The sequence below is a fragment of the Carettochelys insculpta genome, chromosome 16 (assembly GCF_033958435.1).
Source record: "Carettochelys insculpta isolate YL-2023 chromosome 16, ASM3395843v1, whole genome shotgun sequence".
In the NCBI taxonomy this organism is placed as follows: Eukaryota; Metazoa; Chordata; order Testudines; family Carettochelyidae; genus Carettochelys; species Carettochelys insculpta.
In genome coordinates, this window is record NC_134152.1 from 11,405,734 (window position 1) to 11,430,060 (window position 24,327).

At 47.6% G+C, this 24,327-nt stretch overlaps 1 protein-coding gene across 6 annotated transcripts in view; it reads left to right on the forward strand.

The window, feature by feature from the left end:
- The window catches only part of ABAT (4-aminobutyrate aminotransferase), a 185,382-nt gene that overhangs the window by 22,331 nt on the left and 138,724 nt on the right, over nucleotides 1-24,327 (forward strand). Inside the window, exon 1 of one of the 6 annotated variants that reach the window (XM_075010284.1) lies at nucleotides 14,895-15,500. The exons of the other annotated variants lie outside the window; for them this stretch is intronic. The gene's annotated coding sequence lies outside the window, so the exon portion shown is untranslated. Of the gene's footprint in view, nucleotides 1-14,894; nucleotides 15,501-24,327 lie in introns of those variants that run through there. 6 annotated transcript variants of the gene reach the window in all.

Genomic DNA, 24,327 nt, shown 5'->3' on the forward strand with positions numbered 1-24,327 from the left:
AAAAATTGTTTGGTGTTCCATGGTCTCAAAAAATTTAAGAAACACTGGTGTAGACAAGATCTTAGGGTTGCACATATGTAATGGACAGTGATAAAGAGTCGTGGATCCCTTTTAGTGTGGTGAGCTTCTTTATGGAAGGCATTGCTGATTTAGTAGTTGTCAGTATGTAAGTGGTGGTTTGATATTCCAGTATAAACAAGATGCTCGTTCCTTTTCCTGGATTGCAGACATTTCCTCTTCAAAAAGATAGGCGTTCTTAGGGCTTGCTGTTTAGTCCCTTAGTCAGCATTTTAAATTATGAACAGAAAGTGGCAGTGAATGTCCCAGTTTGTCTTGCCTTCTACTTCTTAATGCTAATGTGTTCTGTATCTATTTCTTGCAGGCGTATGTGACATTTATGCTTTTGACATTTTGTCTCTACCCCCTGGGAGCTGCTACGTCTCAATATTGTGTTTTGTTCAAGTGTTACAGTTCAGTGCATGGTATGAAACATTTTGTATTTCCTAACAAGTCTAGATTTTGTTTTCAAATGTGAACTAGCCACTGCCTGTTGAAGGCTTATAAAATCATCATTTTGTTTGCTAGGTATTTCTGGTCACTTATAAAAACAGCGGTCTGTAAGCATCGTACCAGTCAGTATGGACTAGACCTTATATTACTGTGGGTAGTAGTTATTCTGTGCTTTCATTTGTTACTGTGCACCTGTCTTTGCAGATCTTGATCCTCTTAGCACATGCTTCTCATGAAATAATAAACTGAAACTGATATACATGAAAGTATAAATTTAATTTATTAGAAAAGTATGCTTTTGAATAAGAATATAATAAGTAGAAAGATCAGTTCAGAAAATGTGCCATAAGTTTTGTTAGGAGAATCCAGTGTGGTATTTGAGACTTCACTACTACAGGTTGAACCTCCCTAGTCCAGCACTCTCTCATCCAGCAACATCTGTAATCTGGCATGATTTTAGTTAGCTGGACGACCACTTATGGGAGTGGCAATGTTTCCTTTGGTACCATAAAGTTTGTTTATAGCCACCAGTCCTGGCTTTGCGTTGTATGCTGTTATTTAGCTGTAATTTACCCCTTAAATGTCTTCTAGGAGCCCAGTAAGCAGGAAAAGTGTTAGTAATGCTTCTAGATTATGTTGACCACCATAGGTATAGTACCTTTTAAATATTATTCTGTGATGCTAAAGGGAATCCATATGTACAGTGGAAACACATACATATATGCACACTAGCATTCCATGGAGGGATGGAGTGGTGTGCTGCTCCATTCAACATCTCAGTCATTCAGGTGTATACACCCACGTGGGACAGTATGGAGGAAGACATTGGGCTATTCTATAAAGACTTGACAAAGGTGGTGGAGGTGTAGTGTTAATCAGTAGGAAAAAAAAAAGGAAACTGTAATATTGTATTTGGGAAAAATGAACCTGTTTGTAATGTTGGATTAATTCTTTGTATGATAGGTAATAAGATTAACTATGAACACAGGATTAGTCTAATGTTATCAATCTATATTTGTAACTTATATTTATAATTCAAGTCATGTTGTAATATGTACCATTAAGGACAAAACCAGACTCCATAGTGTAACCAAGGATCCATTTTGATCCCATACTTTATTTTGTAAAGCTCTGTTGAAACCAAAACTCTACCTAAATTGTGTGGATAGGGTATGAATTGTATTAGATGTGTGAATGGGGAGTGTGTCATTGATCCTCAACACCAGCCTGTCTGATGATCAGGCACCACTGGCTGAAGAGTGCAGACAACTCCCTGAAGCTGAGAAAAAGATCCACTCCAAAGACAAAAGAACAAAGTCCCATTAAGGACGAGGGGAAAGTCATGTCTGAACACTGAGACAGCATGACACAGCAGAACCCATTGGCTGAAATCTAATGTGAAGCCTATAAAAGAGGGGGTGAGAAGGGAAGACCTGTGGGTAACGTTCTGCTTGCAGCACCAAAAAGCATCGGCAAAAGCAATGAGGGGTCCTGTTGCTTTTTGCAGATCCAGACTAACACGGCTACCCCTCTGATACAAGAGCATCAGTGCCTGCCCAACAGAAACCCGGCTCTTCCTCATGCCCGGCTTTCCTGGCCAGTTAGCCGCCATGAGCTGCAAACTCAAGCTACAATCAGGACTGGTGACTATATAGCAGCTGCAGAACACACGTGTGTGTGTGTGTGTGTGTGTGTGTGTGTTTACAGGTATTAGGCATTAGATATTAGTTACATTCTTATAATAAACGTGGCATACTGCCTTGTTCCCTGAAAAGATCCTGTGTATTTTATCTATATAACAGAGGAGATACCGAAGAAAGATGTGTTGATCATCAGAGGAAATTGGAATGGAAAGATTGGAACAGATAACGAAGGTTGGGAGAGAGTCATGGGAAAGTTTGGGTATGGAGAGAGAAACGAACGAGGTGAGAAACTACTAGAGTTTGCTCTGGAGCATGAGATGGTGATCTGCAACACGAGATTCCGACAAAAGGTCTGTAGGAAGTGGACATGGTTATCGAATGACGGGAAGTCCAAGAACATGATAGATGTGATTTTGATAAGAAGAGGATGGATAGCATCAGTACAGCAGTGCCGAACTTTCCAAGGAGTGGATACAGACTTGGACCACAGTCTAGTGATTGCAAACATCAAGATAAAACTCAAAAGAAAATGTAAGATGCAGTTTGAGAAGAGAAGAGATGTCACAAGGCTATGTGAGGAAGAAACAGAATGCATACAGAGCAGCGCTGGAAGAGAAGATTTAGAATATCACCACAGAGAAAGACCTAGATAAGAGAGTCACAGGGATAGCCATTGCTATAGAAGAGGCAATTGAGCAGACTGTTCCAGAAGAAGATAAGATCAATAAGAAGTACCCAGGAGACACTGAAGTTGGTTCAAGAGAAGGGAGCGTTGAAGATCAGAAGAGATGTCTCTGAGATGGCAGAATGGCAGTATAGGATGAAATGCAATGAGGTAAGGAAAGCAGCCAGAAAGGATAAGGAGAAATGGTTAGAGGAGCAATGTGAAGATATAGAGAGGTATTACAGCAAATGTAAGATCAGGGAGGTATATAAGACAAGTAGGAATATTAATAGGAAATGGCAACCGAAGCAGATGGTGATCAAAGATGAAAACGAAGAGTGCTCATGAACAGGGAGAACATTGTGCAGCGATGGGTGAGATATTGCACTGACCTATACAAAGCACAGTTGGACCTGAGTGTCTCAGAGAAACTGATTGAAGAACTGAAAGAGATATTTTCACTGAGCATCAAGATCGAGACCAATATTTTGAAGGAGGAAGTAGAAAAAACAGTGAAACAACTAAAGATTAACAAGAGCCCTGGAAATGATAAGATCATTGGAGAGATGATCAAATACGGCAGAGAAAACATGATTCAGGAAATACACCGACTATGTAATATAACGTGAAAAGAAGGGAAGGCGCCTAAGGAATGGACAAGATCTGTGTTCGTGACAATACCCGAGAAAGGAAGTACATTGGAGTGCAAGAACTACAGAACGATTGCCCTAATGAGTCATCTAGGCAAGGTGCTGCTGATGATACTGACTGAGAGACTAAGATCACAGAGAGAAAAACATGTCGCAGACGAGCAAGCGGGGTTCAGAAAAGATAGAAGTACCATACAGCAGATGTTGGCACTAAGACTGATAGCAGAAAAAGCTTGACGAAAGAACAAGACCATATACACTTGCTTTATAGATTTTCAAAAGGCATTTGACAGTATAGATCAGAAAGTGACTTGGGTGGTGTTGGAGTCATACGGAGTGGATAGCAGACTGATACAGTTGTTGAAGGATATCAGTGATAATACGGAGGCAGTGGTGAGAACATGCAGGGAGTTGGGAAATTGGTTTAAAACAAGCAGAGGTAAGAGACAAGGAGATCCAATATCACCAAGTATCTTCGTCGCACATCTGGAGAGAGCAATGGACAAGATCAAGGAAGAGGTGGAAGGGATATCTGTGCATGGGAAAACTTGAGGTTTGTGGATGATATAGTTATCATTGAGGAAGATGGGGAGAAGCTAGCACAAACGGTGCAGGAATTAAACGAAGAAGGGAAGCGGTATGGACTGATTGTGAACATCGATAAAACAAAAACAATGGTATTTGGAGATAAGGAAATAGGAAGGAAGATCAGTGTTGATGGTATTGAACTAGAAAATGTAGAGAAGTTCACATATCTGGGGAGCAACATAATGTAGGATCTAGACTATAAGAAAGAAATAGCGCCTAGAATAGCAAAAGCAAGAGTGAGTTTGAAGGTGATGGATAAGATCTGGAAAAGCAAAGCAATTAGCGTAAGAATGAAGCTGAACATCTTGAAAACGTGCATGTTCAGCAGCGTGTTGTACGGATGTGAGACATGGGTGACAATGAAAGATTCGAAAAGAAGAATATTGGCATTCAAAAAGAGTTATAGAAAGATTCTGAGAATAGGATGGATGCAGAAGGTCACCAATGAGGAATTATATAGAAAGATACAGCCAAAAGAGAACCTGCTGCAGAAGGTTATAAAACATAAGCTACAACTATTTGGGCATATTGCAGAATGAACAAGGAATGAAAGATCAAGACTCTGGTATTCGGCTTAATGGATGGTTCGAATAGGAGAGGCGGATCCCGCAGAGAATGGATAGATTATATGGTAGATTGGTGCGGAGCTAGTCTACAGAAACTAAGCCACTCCACACTGAACAGGGAAAGATGGAAGGAAAAAGTGAGAGAGGCATCAGGCACCAATGGGCGCTGAGCCCACAGTTATTGATGGTGATGATGATGATGCTCCTGTGATCACTGTCTGTTTTTCCTGGTTTTCTTTACCCAATCACAGATTTCCCAGATTGGAGCACAGGCTGATCCATTTTCCAAGTCGGGATGTCTTGCTCAGTGTTGGATTTCTGCATGGCATACACATGACAGCAGTGATCTATACTGCCTCCCTCTGTGTTTCCTCCAGAAACAGGTCTGCCACCTCTGGCTCTGGAGCTGCATGCATCTCTTTATGGACTTCTTTGCAGCTCCCGGCACTATAACTGCAAAGTGAAAAATCCCTCCTGATTATTTTTTGTAACGGTGAATATCTAAAAATGACTGCAACCCCTGAGAGGTTGATTTCGTGCGTCCCCACCAGACGCATGAAATTGAACCCTGGAAGATCAACAATGAGCGGGTCAATCTGCCAGGCTAGTGTAGATGTAGCTCAAGTAGATAACTGTGTTAGTTTTGTAGCAACTCAAGAAACCATGAAACAAGGAAGGCCATTCATGGTTGGTGAATATATAAAGAAGTGCTTCATCAAAATGTGAGAGCAGCTGTGCAGTGATTTCAAAAACAAAATCAAAATAGTTCAGAATCTAGAGTCCTCCAGAGAGAGAGAGAGAGGGTTCAGGAGTGGAAGTCAGGAAGATAATGGTACAAACATCAACATGTAAAGTGTGAAGAAATAGAATACGTAAAAAGTTTGTGAATGTCCTGCAGTAAATATGTATCACATTACAAATCATTTTGTGTGTGCAGTTCTTAAAATAAAGGTTACGAAAAGGAACATCTTGTATTCACATGCACTGTGGCTCTTGAATTACTTAGATTTTTTTTTTTACCAATTTCAAAAAATATAGCTCTTTTTGCTATTTTGGTTGCCAATCTCTGCTGCCAGGGCTTACTAGCAGGAGCCACTTGAGATCCCAGATAATGGCTGCACAGTCCAGAAAGGGAGCAGCTGCCTGCCAGGCTCTGAAGAAGATTTCCCTTTCTCATAGATATCAGTGTTCCTACTGGCAATGAGTGTGGTATGTTATCAGTTGGCCATTTATTAGAGGAGGACTTGTGAGAATTGGTGGACAGTGTAGAGATGTTTAAATTACCCACAGTATACATTTTAATCTAGCACCTAGATATTATTTTCAAATGTGCAAAGTATGCGTATTATACATACATATTAAAATATATATCGACATTATAAGGAGGTTTCATCCACATGGATGTCTACATGCCTCTAGTCATCATTATTATTGTATCTGAGCATGTTAACATGTTACACTAAAGATGTTAATCACCAGAACCCTCTTTTAAGCGTGTTAATTCATAATGTTGTTACTGCCAGGTTAGGAGAAATTGTGGTGGGAGGATGAGGTCAGGTGCTCATTGTTACAATGGGATGTAGTATTAGCATGGCTGTTGGAACTGGCAAGTTCCATGGATCCTTTCCAGTGCTCATAGCATGAGACTGTATTGTTCTCAGCAGAATCGACATCATTTGTCATTATAATATTTTCAGAAAAACTGGGGTCGCATTCTTTCAGAGGTTGATGTTATTAATTTGGATAGCATAGGCTATATGCATGCCAGTTAATCTGATCAGAAGTTAATAAGTTTCAGGCTACACAGAGTTTGCAAAGGAGTCTCAGGGCTATAGCAGAACAGTCAGATTAAAACTATATTTGTCTCAAAGACTTGTTGAAATAAATAGAATAGTTATCAAATGGTAAAATAAATCAGGGTCACAAATGCAGTATTATTGTTCTAAACATGCATATGCATTCTATAAAGATTTTGATTAATATACTCACACCCTTCCTTGAGACCATCATGGTAAGAGACAAAGGATGAGTTTCACCTCTGGCATGCAATAGCTAAAATTGTGTGTCTACAGTTGACTTACCTGCCTAGTGTAGACCAAGCCTCAGTCTACTGGAGCACAAAAACCTAGATACATAGCTGTAATGTAAGTGGGGTGGGGCTGACGGTCTGGAGAGCCAGGGTGGGCTCCCTGCTGTGGAGGGAAGGAGAAATCACAAGCCTGGAGCCAATTTGCAAGATGGTTGCAGACTGCTAGTGGTGCACAGACCACACTTTGAGAACCACTGCTGTAGAGGCAAGATATTTTTAAGCTCTCTTCCAGCCCCCATCTTCTTCACTTGGGCTGTGTCTACACGAGCCCCAAATTTCGAAATGGCCACGCAAATGGCCATTTCGAAGTTTACTAATGAAGCGCTGAAATGCATATTCAGCGCTTCATTAGCATGCGGGCAGCCGCGGCACTTCGAAATTGACGCGCCTCGCCGCCGCACGTCTCGTCCCCACAGGGCTCCTTTTCGAAAGGACCCCGCCTACTTTGAAGTCCCCTTATTCCCATGAGCTGATGGGAATAAGGGGACTTCAAAGTAGGCGGGGTCCTTTCGAAAAGGAGCCCCATGGGTATGAGACGTGCGGCGGCGAGGCATGTCAATTTCGAAGTAGGCGGGGTCCTTTCAAAAAGGAGGCCCGTCGGGATGAGCCGCGCAGCAGCAAGGCGCGTCAATTTCGAAGCGCCGCAGCCGCTCACATGCTAATGAAGTGCTGAATGTGCATTTCAGCACTTCATTAGTAAACTTCGAAATGGCCATTTGCATGGACATTTCGAAGTTTGAGGCTAGTGTAGACACGGCCTTGGAGTATCAGAATGGGGCACAGCTTTGACAGAAGCAATCTTAGTTTAAGTAGCTAACTGACTTCAAATTTAACATTAAAACTAACAGATTAATAGACGAATAAAATAAGAGCCTAACTTTGAAACTAGCTCAGAAAACAAGCTCAAGTTCTGAAAACAAACTCCCAAAAGCAAGCTCTCTGGCAAGATGGGTCACTCGTAATAGGGCATGTGTGGTTTGGCCTGCCTTTTATGTTCAAACTTATTTCCCTCACATGCAAAAATGTGGGGGTACACTTCATAGGTTGGCATATTTATATGTATTGATGACATATAATGTCATTTGTAGATGTGTGTGTGTGTTTAGCGCATCGGTTCCCAAACTTTTTTCAGTTGTGGAACACTTGGATATCATGGCACTTGCTGTGTAAAACTTCGTCTTTATTACATCTTACTAACTATGAGGGGTTCAGCTGCAGCTGCGTGGGACTGGGTAGTTTCAGCTGGGGCTGTGTGGGGTCTGGAGGTTTACGCTGGGACTGGTGTGGGGGTGGGGGTTGAGCCACAGCTGGGTGGGTGGGGGAGTTTGAACTGGGGCCAAGGGGGGTTGAGCCACAGTTGTGCAGGGCCTGGGGGTTTTACCTGCAGCTGTGTGGTCCCAGGGGGTTTGAGCTGGGGCTAGAGTGAGGGTTGAGCCATGGCTACGCAGGCCTGGGGGGTTTCAGCTGGGGCTGTGTGGTGCTGGGAGGTTTGAGCTGGGGCTGGGAGGGGGCAGTTAGCCTGGGCCAGAGGGTTGAGCCACAGTTTACTGCAGGTCTAAGCCACCGGTGAGCAAAACTGTAAAACTGAGCAACATGCATCCCAATTTTTTTTTTCCCTGAGAATGGGGAAGAAACCTCCATTAATTAGTTTCTTTGGCAAAACATTTTGCAATAGCTTGCAGAACACCAGTGTTCTGCCTGAATGTAGTTTGGAAATCACTGTTATAGAGTGATGGGGTATGGTCACAGACCTTTTTGGATGTCCCCCAGGATGCTGCTCATTCCACTGACACCTCCCTTCTTTCTCTCTGGGTCACCCACCACCCTTACCTGCTGTGCCAGATTGTCTGGTCTCCTCCAGCCAAGGCACAGGGTTGGGATTGCTGCCTGTAGCGAGCTGCTGTGGCCTTCCGCAGACTCAGAGGTGGAGGAGGCTGCTCAGAGGCCCTGGTGGGCGGGTCCTGAGCTGGAACACCAGTGCCCCACCCCTCAGGGGTGGCGCCTAAAGCCAGAAGGGCCAGGGGCGGAACTTGGGGCCCATTAACTGCTGGGCCGCTGTAGCCAACCAGGCTCGGGTTCCCCAGAGACGAGGCTGCACCCAGAAGGCGAGTGCTATATTTGGTTTAATGAAAGCGCGTGACACCCACGACGGGAGCCCCGGAGACGCCGCAGTCACCAGTGGGGAAAAACCCGACGCATCGGAGCTTCGCTCGGGGAGAGGCTCTGTAACAGGCCTCCTAACACTAGCTGATAAAGCTGAGCTCATTAACATAAAATTGCCTAAAATTGCCTATGCATTCCTTATCACTATCTCTGGTGGCCTACTGCCAGTGTAGCCTTGAAATCTTGGCAAGCGCGGCTTGTTCTGCAGCTGTTCCCATGGCAGTTTGCAGCTTTCACCTTGCACAGACTGGTCTGTTTAGATTCTCCTGAGGATTCACAGAGGGGTCGATCTGCTCTCATGAGACCGTTACAAACTCTTCTCGCACCCTACACTCCTCCCTGCGACCCCTTTGTGAACGCCAAGGCTAGTAGGAATCAAGTGAGGTGGTTGATGCTCTTCTGGCAACACAGTGTGCACCTGTGGAACAGACTTGACAACAGCATATGAGAGCAGTGAAAGCAAAGTTATACAAAAGGGCATAGCTTTGCAAGACAGCAGGAGAAGCACTGACACCTATGAAACAAGTGTCCATGAGCTGTCCCACGGCCATGCTGTGGGGCAGACAAAAGGCAGACGCGTTGATGGCAGTCTGTGCCAATGTTACCCATACGTTGGAGCGGTCACTGATACGTGGGCCCCACTCCGAGGCCAGTGCTACAGCAGTCCAGAGGTACCAGCGCCACAGCCAGGCCATGGTTACAAGGTCCGTAGCATCAGCCTGCGGGAAGAAACACATTGAGGAGAGTCCTCACCTTCAGGGAGGACCACGGCCGTGCCCGAGCCTTCTGCTAAGATCGTAACTGCTTGTATAGCCCCTGACGGCGCACCACGGCACCAGGCGCTGATCAAAGGTGCACTGGTTGCCGGTGCAGGGGCACACTCTATGTGTGCCGTTGTGGGGGTCACAGGGACCAGCTCAGCTAGGGGTTGCCCTACTTCCCAGACCACTGGCTGGTCGGTGTGATTGTAACACCGTAATTCAGCCAGTGGTGGGCCAGGAACTGACCAGTAAGTTGGGACCCAACTCAGCCCAGATACTCGGGTATTAACAGCAAAGAGGATTTCAGGGGTACACTCAAGCATGTCTGCCCCCGCCCAGGGTTCAGCAGTGGTCAGGGGTGCTACCGTTTCTGGAGTCCCAGCAAGGAGCACCACTCGGTGCCCTTCCACTTGCACCTGGCCGGGAAGGGAGGCCTGCCTGACACGGATGACAACTCCCTGCTCTGAGGCAAGGCGCAGGCGCTCATAGGGCGTGGTGGATCCAACCGCCCGGTTGTTAAGCAGAAAAACAGCACGGTGCACCACCTCCCCGCACCCTTTCAGGGTGTTCGTGGGCGTTAGTTTGCGGATTTGCTCTTTCAGGAGTGCATTCATCCGCTCAATGAGCCCGCTCGCAGTGGGGGTATAGGGCATGTGGAAGGTCCAGGTTACCCGTAGGTCAGCCGCCCAGTCACGAACGCATTGGGCGGTGAAATGTGTACCTTGATCACTTTGAATTGCTAGCGGAACACCATACCGTTCACTGAGCTGAGTGAGGGCGGTGATTGTAGCAGCAGCGTCCGCGTGCTTGCAGGGCTGTACAAACAGCAGACCCGTATAGGTGTCCACGGCAGTCAGCGCATAAAGCCACGAGTGCGATGGAGGTAGCGGTCCGATATAATCGATTTGCCACTCACTACAGGGTAGGTGCCCGCGGCGTACACTTCCTGTGGCTAGCGCTAGTGCCACTGGGGCCACTTTGGTGCAGATGGTGCATTTCAGTCGGGCTGCCCGATACGCGCCAGGGGCAGGTTCTCACCCTTGGTTAAGCCATATTGGCGGGCTGCGTGAGCACCTCGGTGCCCTGACTCCACATGGAGGGCCATGGCGCGCTCTGTGATTGTGTGTCCTGCCATCTGATCCACGGCTGCGTTGAATTGCGCCTCCAAAGTCGTCTGTTTGGTGTGGGCATCAACGTGCCGCACCGCCAGGGGCTTCTGCCGAGCGAAAGCTAAAAGTTGTTGCCATAAGTCGGCACCCCAGAGGGGGCGCTCCGCTATTTTCCACTCCTTGGCTTCCCACGTTGTTACCCAGGTGCGCAGACCCTTGTAGACTACCCAGCTATCAGTATAGATAAAGGTCTCCGCTTGTCCAGTTTCCACTGCCAATGTCGCTGCCCGCAATTCCGTCCATTGACTCGAGTTACCTGTTCCCCAGGCAAAGGCGATTTCATCCCTGTAGGGGGCGTATGCGACCGCTCGCCACTGTCTCTGTCCTGTTGCGGTGTAGGTAGCAGACCCGTCGGTTACCCAGATGCTTCCTCTCCTCTCCTCAGGCACGGTATCCAACGGAGGTGCCTCCGCTACCGGCGAGGGGGCCACTGGTGGGTCGACGGCGGGTAGCTCATCCGCTAGCTGGGGATCATGCTGAAAGGTAATGGTTCCCAGCAGCAGGGCATGTGGAACAGTAAGTGTGGGGGCTCCCAAGCGCATGCGCTGCTGTAAGTAGTGTTTCCACTTGAAGTGGGTAGCTGCTTGGGCTACGCCCGTATGTGCACGCTCAGAGGTATCCGTGACCCACCCCATTAAGGGGATCGGGGTCCGCACGGTAACAGGGGCGACACCCGTGACCCGCTCAGTGTCCTGCAAAGCCCACACCACTGCTAGGATCTGCTTTTCCAGGGGGGTGTACCCACCTTCTGCTCCGCGGAGGGTCCGTGACCAGAAACCAATAGGTTCTTTTCGCTGGGTTCCTACCTGCTGCCACAGACCCCAGGACGCCGTGTCGCTGACGGTTGTGACCTCCAGTTCAAACGGTTGGCCCTGCAGCGGTGCGGTGAGGCGGGCGTGTGCTACTACCGCCTCTTTGCAGAGGTCAAAGGCTCGTTGGTGCTTCTCTGTCCAGTGCCACTGGGTGGCTTTGCGCACAAGCTCCTGTAAGGGACGCATAAGAAAAGCAAGGTGCGGAATAAAAGCACGCCAGAAACCGAGAAGGCCCAGAAAGGTTTGCAGCTGCTGCTTAGACGAGGGTGTGGGGAATGCCTGGATGGTATGCCGCACTTTCGGTGGAATGCATTTGTCTGTACCCATCCACAGCACGCCCAAGTAAACCACACTGGTGGCTGGCCCCTGCACTTTCTTGGGGTTAATAGCCCATCCCCGTTCTTGCAAACCTGTTACAGCGGTGTCTAGGGCAGCTTGAACAGTCGGTTCATCTGGTCCCGAGATCATAACGTCATCGATGTAGTGATAGTAGGCTGTCTGGTCCGGGAGGTCCAGACGCTCCAGATCAGCCTGCACTAGCTGATGGCAGATCGTCGGGGAGTGCTTAAAGCCCTGGGGTAACACGGTAAACGTGTACTGCTTTGTTAGCCACGTGAAGGCAAACTGCTCCTGACTCTCGGGATGAATGTCAACAGAGAAAAACGCATTAGCCAGGTCTATGACGGCATGCCACGGCAGGGCTGCCAGGGTGATGCGCTCCAGAATGGTAACCATGTCCGGAACTACAGCCGTTAGCTCTGGGGTTACCTTATTGAGTTCTCGATAGTCCACTGTCATGCGCCACGAGCCATCCGGCTTCTTCACTGGCCAGATGGGGCTGTTAAAGGCGCTCAGCGTGGGGCGAATAATCTCCGCCTGTAGCAATGCAGCTATAGTGTCACTGATCTCCTGCTCTCCACTGGGAATGCGGTACTGCTTGACTGACACCGGGGTCTGGGGGACCGGCAGGCGTACAGGCTCCCATTTGGGATGTCCCCGAAGTAGGGGCTCCACAGTTCTGACTGCCCGGATGTATCGGGGGTGCCCAAAGGCAAACAGCCCATACTGTGTGTCCACACACCGGCCACGCAAAACATCCATGCCAATGATATATTCACCTAACGGCGCAGCCAGCACAGTCGCCCGAAAGGGAGGGGCTTTCCCCAGCGTGAGGGTGACCTGCACCGAATAAGCGGTGGTCTCTGCTCCTCCGAGGCCCTGCACAACCACCACGTGACCCGCAGCCTGGGTAGAATGCAGAATGGTCACTTCAGCTCCAGTGTCTAACAGAGCAAGCACATGCTGCTCCCCTCCCCGGGGCCACTTGATGGTTACCGGGACGAATGGGCGCCGGTCCCCTGCTCCCTGTTGCACAGCCACAGCCCGTACCACAGGGGACCCGCCTCCCCGTCACTTCCTAGGGGGAAGGGTCCAGTCGACCGGGGCACTGGGCTCGGTCCTCCCCACAGCTCCTGTACCTTTCTGTGGTGCCTGAGTCTCGCTCACCCTCTTGGAGGCACCCACATCCTCGCTCCGCTGGGTAGGCGGCAGTTGTAACCAACGCTTGTACACGTCTTGTGTCGGCACACCATTGATCTCCTCACGGGGCACTCCTGCCTTCAGTAAATCCGTCCACATAGTTCTCCGAGTCACCTTAACGTGCCCTTTTTCCTGTCCATAGGCTCCTGCCCGACCACCTTTTCCTTTTGTGGCACGGACCGCTTTCGCGCCGCCTATGACAGCCTCTAACTGCATCAATGTTCCCACCAAGTCACCTACAGTCCCGCCCACTGCCATGACCACGGCCATAAGGGAGGCCTTCAGCTCGAGAGGGGCAAGGCGTAACAGAGTGGCCTTGATGGATTTCTGGACCGCTACATCGTCTGGTCCCATGTCGAGGGCCACAGCCCATGCCATGCCCAGCTGCCTCAGTGCACTCACCCCTTCTGGGATTGTACGCCAGGGCCTCACCTGTGCTTCCAGCTCCCCTGGGGAGGGGTAGACCTGGTCCACCGCCGCAGCCAACCAGCGGTACAGGGACGGCGCTTCCACAGCATTTCCCTGTCCATCGTTCAGACCTTGCATAGTCTGCGCTCCCTGCCTGACTTGTGAATCCTGGGACAACACACCCATCTGGTGGGGCTCCGCAGGCAGCAGCAACACAGAATTGCCCGCGTTGTCCCACACACGCACCAGCCAGGCCAAAAGGCCTTCCCCCGGCTCCTGCTTAAAACTCTTCACCAACTCCTGCAACTCACTTGTCTTAAACGTTCGCCAGACATCGGAGCGCAGTTGCCCCCCTTCCGACCTCATCTCCCGAACGGGACGCGCCTGTCTCTGGTCGGTAGGCACAGCCTCCCCGATCACCACCTCCTCCTCCTCCTCAGACGAGGAAGAGCTCCAAATGTTACCATCCCAGGTCTCAGGGTCCCAAGAGGCTAGCGCTAGGACCGCACGCACTTGGGCCTTCGACACCGGTGCTTTCCCTACTCTCGCGCGCCGCCGATTCGCAACTCTCGCTGCCAACACCTCACAACGATGGGTTAACTCTTGCGTCCTTTCAGACTGTGAGGTAACCACCTCCTGCGCTATTGCCCGCGCATCCGCCAAAGCGCAACATTCCTGCTCCTTCCCCGCCAGTGCCTTCTGCAGGCGGAGAAGCTCATCACCGAGGGCCCGGAGGGCGGTCAGGAAAAGCCATGCTACCTCTCCCGCCACCTTTTTTTCTGTCCCCGGCCGGCGGCTCAACCGCAGCCGACGCAACGCCCCTTCTACCTGTACCGGCGTCACGCCTGCCGCCTCCTGCAACTCCGGCCAGTCTGCCGGGGCTGCCCAACAGGCCACCATCCGCGCTACCGGCCCCCATTGCTCCGTCGAGGGCCATCCTGGTATGCGCTGCAGGGACAGCGCTGGCTTCCCTGCCTCCCCTGCTTTCGACCAAAAGGGCATCGTACCTGAAGAACCCTGCTCGCTGCGCCAAGTGTAGCCAACCAGGCTCGGGTTCCCAGAGACGAGGCTGCACCCAGAAGGCGAGTGCTATATTTGGTTTAATGAAAGCGCGTGACACCCGCGACGGGAGCCCCGGAGACGCCGCAGTCACCAGTGGGGAAAAACCCGATGCGTCGGAGCTTCGCTCGGGGAGAGGCTCTGTAACAGGCCTCCTAACACTAGCTGATAAAGCTGAGCTCATTAACATAAAATTGCCTAAAATTGCCTATGCATTCCTTATCACTATCTCTGGTGGCCTACTGCCAGTGTAGCCTTGAAATCTTGGCAAGCGCGGCTTGTTCTGCAGCTGTTCCCATGGCAGTTTGCAGCTTTCACCTTGCACAGACTGGTCTGTTTAGGTTCTCCTGAGGATTCACAGAGGGGTCGATCTGCTCTCATGAGACCGTTACAAACTCTTCTCGCACCCTACAGCCGCCATGCTGGGAGGGAGCTCCTGCTCAGGCACCTGAGCGCCAGGGGCAGAGAGCCCACTGCTGCCTGGCCTGTCAGCGAGAGCTTCCCTCCAGTTGCCCAGACAAGCCTGGGCAGCTACAGACATGGATGCCCCAGGGGACCTACCCGGACTTCCCGGATCTACCAGGGCCCTCATGCCGGTGGAGAGCCCCCTCCCTGGAGGGCCTGGCAGGCCCAAACAGACAGCCTGGGCCTAGCTACCCAGAGACCCCAGAAGCGGCTGACCCCGGAGTTCCACCGGACCCCTGCGGTGCAGAAGCCCTCGATTGCCTTGGACCCACCATGCTGCCGCCACCAGACTACCCCAATGACATAGAGATGTCGGACTGGCCGGAGCTCCCGAAGGTAGACAACTTGGAGGGGACCTACCCGTCGGGACCTGCCGACCAGGCTGACTGGGACCCTACCCAGATGGAAGTGGAGGTAGGAAGTGGCCTGGGGAACGCTTCACTGGAACCCATGGCTGTGTGTTGCGGCCTGGATCCCCACCGTCCCAGGCAGGTGTAAGCGATCCATAGGGCCCTGGGATGGGTCGCAGTGGAGTGGGAGGGCGTGCAACTCCCTACTCCCTCCCTGGTGGGGTCAACCCTCATTAGGCTAAGCCAACCCCCTGTCAGGGAGAGCCAAACTCCGCTGTAACTGCTGCCACGCCCTGAACTGAGGGCTTGGCTTTTCCCCAAACGCTGTAACTGCTGCCCCGCCCTGAACTGAGGGCTGGGTTTTTCCCCAGACGCTGCAGCCTCACCTGTTGCCCTGCCCTGCCGCAAAGGCCGGGGCCATCTGAGCTACTTGAGGGCTGATTGCTGCCTTGCCTTGAGGGAAGGGTGAGCCTTCGGGGCGGCCCTGCCCAGGCCAGAGGCAGCCTCCCCAGCTGGGGCTGATCGCCGGCCGGTTCCTTAAAGGAGCCAGACCCCGGGGTCCGTTAGGACTATGGGCAAGCTGTGGTAGCCCGTGCCACCCAGCAAGGGGTGCTGTCGTAGCACGGGCCTCTACACTGCCCCTCTGCGGAGCAATGCAGACACTGATTTACCACAGCTCTGGCAAGATGCTATGCTAGGGCACAGTGCCTCAGAAATCAACCCCCAAAAAGGCATCAAATCCCCAAATAAACATGTCTCTGTGCAAAAGATTTGCACAGGGTGGGGTCATTAGATAAGCCCCCTTTCTCAATGAGCAGGAGATATGCACAATGGTAGCACTCCCCAAGTAATAAGACAGTGGGCTTGGTTATAAACAAAGGTTTTTTAATCATGCAAAACAGTAGGATTTAAGTGGTTACAAGTGAAAAGAGACAGCTCAAAGTCAGTTACCTAACTAAAATAAAAGATAATGCACAGCTAGCTCTATTCCACTAAGAATCTAATTACAGTGAGTTCTTATAGCAGCCATGAAAGCTTTAAGTCAGAAATGATCTTATCCTGATCTGGATCTCCAGTCCTTGTAAAGATCCTTCTCCTTCTCAGGGTGTGTCAGGCAACTTCCAAGGCAGGCTGAAGACAAAGATGGAGGAGCCTCATGGCCCTCTTTATGCCTTTCCCATGTAGAGGGCATTTCATTGTTCTCTTTGTGTAAAAATATACTCCAAGATCGTGTATGTGTTGTCAGGTTTTGTGTGTTTGTGTCTTCTGTAATTACTTAGTCCTGCATTTTTGGCTTGGCTTAGGTTCACCTTTAGAGCAACAATGAAGGTGTAGTAAATCAGAAATACCAATAGATATTTTATGTTTGGGATCTGCTGGATTTTAGCTGGTGCAATTCCACAGCTGTTGTTCACCTAGGTTCTGAAGAAGTTACTTCTGTGACCTGGATGATTGATAAAGCTTTAACTGATTAGTATGTAGATTCTGTTTTTATTATACTTACATCCTGTTATCCTCATTTTATACAGTAAGGTCCCCACATTCGTGAACTTAATGTTTGTGAATTCAGTTATTTGCAAGCGGGTGGTTGAGGCTGCTGCTTCCTGGGGGTGGGGAGCGCTGGTGGCCACCATTTCCCCAGGGCTCGGAGCACCACCCTCCATATTCACAAAAATCAACATTTGCAACGGTTCTGAACACAGATAAGATGGATAGAAAGCTGGCTTGACGGTCGGGCCCAACAGGTAGTGGTCAATGGCTCAGTTTCTGGATGGTGGTTGGTTTCAGGTGGAGTGCTGCCAGGCTCGGTTCTGCGGCTGGTGTTCAACATCTTTATTAATGACTTGGATGAGGGACTGGCTTGTACCCTCCGCAAGTTTGTGGATGACACTAAGCTAGGGGGAGACATGGATTCATTGGAGGGTAGAGATAGGATCAAGAGTGACCTGGATAAATTGGAGGATTGGGCCAAAAGAAATCTGATATGGTTCAATAAGGAGAGGAAGTGTGGAGTCCTGCACTTGGGATGGAAGAATCCCAAACATTGTTACAGGCTGGGGACTGACAGGCTAAGCAGCAGTGCAGTGGAAAGGGACCTAGGGGTTATGGTGAATGAAAGGCTAGATATAAGTAAACTGTGTGCTCTTGTAGCCAAGAAGGCTAACGGCATATTGGAAGGAGCATTGCAAGCAGATCTGGAGAAGTGGTTATTCCCCTCTATTCGGCACTGGTGAGGCCACATCCGGAATATTGTTTCCAATTTTGGGCCCCCCCCCAATATAAAAATGATGTGGATTTGCTGGAGCAGGTTCATCAGAGGGCAGCAAAAATGATTAAGCAGCTGGAGCACATGACCTGTGAGGAGAGGCTGAGGGATTTGGGGCTATTTAGTTTACAGAAGAGAAGACTGAGGGGAGATTTAGTAGCAGCCTTCAACTTCCTCAAGGGGAGCTCTAAAGAGGATGGAAAGAAACTGTTCTCAGTGGTGACTGATGGCAGAACAAGGAGCAATGGTCTAAAGTTGAGGAAGAAGAGGAGTAGGTTGGATATTAGGAAAAACTGCTTCACCAGGAGGGCGGTGAAGCACTAGAATGTGTTGCCTAGAAAGGTGGTGGATTCTCCATCCCTAGAGATTTTTAAGTCCCTGCTTGACAAAGTCCTGTCTGGGATGACTTAGCTGGGATTGATCCTGCTTGAAGCAGGGGGCTGGACTAGATGACCTCCTTAGGTCCCTTGCGGCCCTATGGTTCTATGATTCCATGACCCTACGGTACACTCCTGAACTAAGTGTATTGATAATTTGGAAGGGTCTGGTGTATCATTTATACAGCCCATGTTTTGGTGATATGTAAGATAACACCAACTGGTTTTCAACCTGCTGAATATTGTCTCTGCTTTTTGTCAAAGTTGCCTTGCATTTGGATTGTCTCTGTTTAGCAGGCACTTGCAAGTGAATGTGATTTTAAATGATTTTGCAGATTCTGCAGGTAGGTGGTTTTTTTTCATCTAATTGAATGTCACTAGATGATAGATGAAATACCACTGCCTGTTGGGCCTGATCCAATCCATACTTTCTCAGCTTATGGGTAAGAATGTTGTGGGAGACAGTATCAAAAGCTTTGCTGAACTCAAGTTATATCACATCCACTGACTTCCCCATGTCCACAGAGCCTGTTACCTCATCATAGAAGCTAATCAGATTGGTCAGGTATGACTTGTCTACATGGATTCCCCAAGGGCTACTCTTGATCACTTTCCCCTCTTCCAAGTTTTCCAAAATGTATTCCTTGAGGATCCCCTCCATTATTTTCCCTGGGAATGAGGTAAGGCTGACCAGTCTATAGTTCCCTGGGTTGTCCTTTCCTTTTTAAAGATGGGCACTACATTTGCCTTTTTCCAGTCATCCGGGATCTCTCCCGATCTCCAAGAGTCTTCAAAGATAATGGCCAAAGGCTCAGCAATGACATCTACCAATTCCCTCAGTACCCTTGGGTGCATTACATCCAGACCCATGGATTTGTGTGCATGTAGTTTTTCCTTCCCCACCGATGGCTGCCCTCCACCGTCCCACACTGCATTATCTAGCACTGCAGTGTAGGAGCTGTCCTTGTATTTTTTCTTATGCAAAGGGATGGTTTGTTCCTGTGCCTTCAGTAAGACTTTTTTTAAAATACTGCCATTTCTCTTGAACTCTTTTCCCCTTCATCTTCTTTTCCCAAGGGATCCTGCTCATCAGTTCTCTCACGGAGTCAAAGTCTGCTCTTTTGAAATCAAGGGTCTGTATGTTACTGCTCACCTTTCTTCCTTTTGTTAGCATCCTAAAATCTACCATCTCATGGTTGCTGCAGGCCAGGTTGCCACCCACTTCTATTTCTCCTACTAGTTCCTGGTTTGTGAGCAGTAGGTCAAGTTGTGCATGGCCCCTGGTCAGTTCCTCCAGCACTTGTCCAACATTCTCCAAAAACTTCCTGGATTGTCTGTGTGTTGCTGGGTTGGTTTCCCGACAAATGTCCAGGTGATTAAAGTCTCCCATGAGAATCAGGGCCTGTGATTTAGAAGCTTCTGTTAGTTGTTTGAAGAAGTCCTCATCTACATCATCTCCCCAGTCTGGCGGTCTATAGCAGACACGAACCACAACATTGCCTCTGGCTTTTCTACCTCCTTATACTGGAGTTCTGGGCAATCATACTGCTCCCTCAGGTAGAGTGCAGCTTCTCCTCCTTTTCTCCCCTGCCTGTCCTTCCTAAATAGTTTATACCCTCCCATGACTGTGCTCCAGTTATGCGAATCATCCCACCAAGTCTCCCTTATTCCAACCACCTCATACTTCTTTGACTGTGCCAGGGCCTCTAATTCCTCCTGTTTGTTTCACAGGCTTCTTGCCTTTGTGAACAAGCACCTTGGAGAAGTGGCTGATTGGTCCCCTTTATTCTCTTCACCCAGGAATCCTACTTTGTTGTTCCCTCCTCCTTCCCCACTTACCTCAGGGCTTGTGTCACTGTCCCCAGACAAACCTAATTTAAAGCTCTCCTCATTAGGTTTGCAAGCCTGCTCGCAAAGATGCTCTTTGCTCTCTTAGTTAGGTGGATCCCATCTCTTCCCAGCAATCCCTGTTCACAAAAAAGAATCCCATGGTCAAAGAAACCAAATCCTTCTCTGCAACATCACCTACACAACCATGTAATTAAGCTCTGTGATTCGATGACCCCTACCCAGACCCCTTCCTTCCACAGGGAGACTGGATGAGAACACCACTTGTGCTCCATATTTTGAGCTTTCTTCCTAGGATTACGTAATCCGCTGTGATTATCGTCAAGTTCGCTCTTGGCTGTATCGTTAGTTCCTACGTGGAGAAGTAGGAAGGGTTAATAGTCTACAGGTTTGACGATTTTTATCAGAGACTCTGTAACATCCTGGATTTCTAGCTCCCAACAAGCAGCATCATTCTAGGTCAGGACAGCAGATGGATGATGATTCTCTCCAACAGCTGACCACAGTCAGAGTTATACTCATTCAGTGATCTTAAGCAACCAACTGCTTGCTCCTACCAACAGTGTTTCCTCCCCTGCTCCCTGTATGTGATACCTAGTACCTGTTCCTCCCTAACTTTTCTTTAACTCCTGCTTCTTTTTGAAAGAGTACTAATTGCTCTTGTGATAAAACATGTAGCCACTTTGTTAATTTCTTAATAGCTTTTTTTTCCTTCAGAGTTTGCTGAGCTTTTTAAAGCAACTTCAATTTCTTATTCACTTTCCTCCTCATTGAATTACAAGCCACCGGCAGATATTTAATAACTATTCATTTCTCCTGTTTAGCCTTTCTTCTCTTCTGCTCTGTTTCTCCATCAAACATCCGACTCTCAAAACCTTACGGTTTGCAATCTTCAGTGATCCTCTGGCAATCTTAGTTGTACTAAACCTCCTCCATGTTCTCAAATGTATTTTTTGCTTAGTATTTCAAAGCCATACTGTTGGCAACTCTTACAGTTTCTACATATGAACTATAACTCATAGAATCATGGAATACTAGAATTGGAAGGGACCTTGAGAGATCATCAAGTCCAGGCCCCTGTACTTAAGGCAGGAACAAGCACCATTTAGATCATCCCTGAAAGATGATTATTTGATGATACCTCTTAAATAATGGAGATTCCACAACCTCCCTAGGCAATTTATTCCAGTGCTTAACCATCCTGGCTGTCTTCGTGAGACAGTTTTTCTGACATATCCAAGCTTTTGTTGACAAAACCCATAGAGCATCTACACACAAATTGCACTTTGGCGACAGTCTGTCAACAAAACTCAGCACTTCTGCCGACAGTGTTCTGCCTCTCTGCGATGAAGAATAATACCTTTGTTGAAAGTTTCTGTCAGCAAAAAGTAGGTGCTCAAGGGGCCCTCTGTTGACAGACAGGGCTTCTAGTTCACCAGGCAGCCCTGTTTGCTGAGCTTCCGGTTGGCCATTTTGTTGAGAGAGTGGCTGGGCAGTCTGTCCGCTCTGTGTTGACAGAGCAGATTGCTCTTTCAGTCCGCTTTTGTTTGTGGACATGATCTGTCAAATGAAGTTTTACTGGAAGATCTCTTCCGACAGTAACTTCTATCGAAAGGTCACTGTAGTGTAGACGTAGCCCCGATACTTAAGGCATTTTTCCTAATGTCCAACCTAAACCTCCCATGCTGCACCTTAAGCCCATTGCTTCTAATCCTACCATCAGAGGCTAAGGAGAATAATTTTTTTCTGCCTCCTCTTTATAGCAACCTGTTATTATTCCCCCTTTTTTCTTTTCTTTTCCAAACTAAACTAACCTTATTCTTTCAGTTTCCCCTTATAGATCATATCTTCTGGACATCTAATCACTTTTGTTTCTCTTCTCTGGACCTTTTCCAGTTTGCCTACATCGTTCCTGAAATGCGGCATCCAGAACTAGACACAATACTCCCACTGATGCCAGAGCAGGGCAGAGCAGAGTAGAACAATTACTTCTCATGTTTTGCGTACATCATTCCTGATAATGCACCCCAGAATGATTTTTTTTAAACAATATCACACTGTTGACTTATATTTAGCTTGTGGTCCACTATGACCCCCTAGATTCTTTTCTGCAATACTCCCTTCTAGACAGTCAATTCCCATTTTGCATATGTAAAACTGATTATTCTTTCCTAAGTAGAGTACTTTGCATTTATTCTTATTGTCTTTTTAAAACAAAGAATTTGATTTCCCTGTTGGCTGTTTGATAAACTGTATGATGAACACTGTGCTGTTCTTAAGTTTGAAATTGAGCATGTCATTTCACAGAAACAATCAGGAAATAATATCCCAAATTGTTTTTCACATTTATTTAAACAAGTTCTTAGAAAACGTGGCTAATGTGCAGCTGATTGAGAGGTTTCTTCCCTTGTTGGGACCTACCAAACAGCTGAGGAAAACTGAGGCAAGTGAATCTGAGTGCAGCACAGGAGAATTGAGGGGACTAAATAACTGACCTTTTTGGCACCTTTAAGCCTTTTAGAAGATTATTTAAAACATAGATCAGTTTCCCACATCACAAAGGAGATGTTGGTCATGGGGACCCAGTGCTGCTCCTTTCTTTTTCACCAGCACCGTATATTATAAGTTTAACCCTTCAACAACAAAGCCCCTTATACATGCATATCACTTCAAGTAATCACACTGTATTCCTCTTTCTTTATCTTACAAAACCCCTGGTCAGGAAAGAGAAAAAACTGGGACTACTGGTAATAGGGTATCTCAGGATATCGGGTTTCCTCTGTTTTAATGCAAGCAAATGACTAAATTAGACACAGCATGTGCTGTCTAATGCTAATTCTTTAACTTTTGCCTCAGGTGAAATTCCCTGCAGTTTAAAATATTTGGGATTCCTGAAAATTCCTGTCACACACTGCTCGAGTCTCTTGACTGGCTTGCTTGATATAGGAGATTGAGATGGATTAATTTGGATAGCTTCGCCAATTAATCTGGTCAGACGATACCTAAGAGTGAGCAGTACTGATATACCTCCAAACCCTAGATACTCCCAGGAAGCAGAATCAGGCTACACAGAATGTAACAGAATGCTCACATTGAGGTAAATAGTTTTAAAAACATTTATTAAAGTAAATGGAATAATAATAGTAATCAAATGGTAAAATAAATCAGGGTTACAAATGCAGTGCTGTTATTGTGAAGATACTTGTATTGCATGTTATAAAGCTTTTGAGTAATTCACTCACACCTTTCTGGGGGTAAGAGAGAAAGGACTGGCCTTGCCTCTGGCATGCCAAGAGAGTTTTGGTCCATGTTGCTTAATTCTTAAGTGGAAGGTGCAGAATTTAGAGAAAGCTAAAGCTGGAAGCTATTGAAGCTAACTACGATTACATAATTTACTTAAAATTTAACTAACGAATGAATAATCTTGTCCACCTTTGTGTCATCTCCCAAGTCCCCCTCATACTACCCTCGTGAGTATATCCATTTAACTGGAAAAGTGTTACAGTCCCAAAATTCCTCTTCCTTTTGAGTCCTAATCCATGGTTTTCTTCTCTTCTAATGCTCCATGCGTCTAGGACCAGTAATGCAAAGCATTTGTACTATAGAAAACTCTCTTGCCCAGGCATAGTGTGAAGGAACCAAGACAAGATCTTGCTTGTGTTCCATTCCAGCATGACACTGCAGCAGGTATGGCTCAATGATCCTGCATTATTCCATAGTGGTTAGGAGTTCAAGGCAGTTTGAATCACTGTACTGTGCTTATTACTGAACTGGATGAGTCACAATCTCCCTTGTAATAATTACAGATTTCTTCTGTGATTTTTCTCCTATTTGTTACCACAGCAACCATGTAATAGCTCAGCTGAAGTGCTGTCAGAGTGATTTAAAACTGAAATAACTCAGCCTTTTTTCTGCACACTGGTTCACCTTTGTTCTTGTTTCTTTTCCTGCCCCCTTGCAGCCATGGCAACCCATCACTGCATCTAGCGATTGAGAGATAGCTGTGTTAGTCTGTATTCTAACAAAACAAAGCAGCAGCCATATAGCAGTTTAAAGACTAACAAAATAATTTATTAGGTGATGAGCTTTTGTGGGACAGACCCACTTCTTTAGACCTATAGCATTTCCAATACAGACTGACAGACAGCACAGAGGTCCAAAAAATAAAAAAATAAAAATGGACAAATCAGATACATGGAACTGGGGGAGTGGAAGGGGGAGAGAAACTAAGTGTCTTGCATGAGACCATTATGAATACCAAAGAAAGAGAAACAGTTCCTGGCATAAGATAATTGCTATCTCTGTTAAGACTAAGTGCCAATGTATTGAATTTGAGCATGAACTCTATGGATACATGGATTATATTCCCTGATATACAGCTGTGCCTTCATAAACCAGGC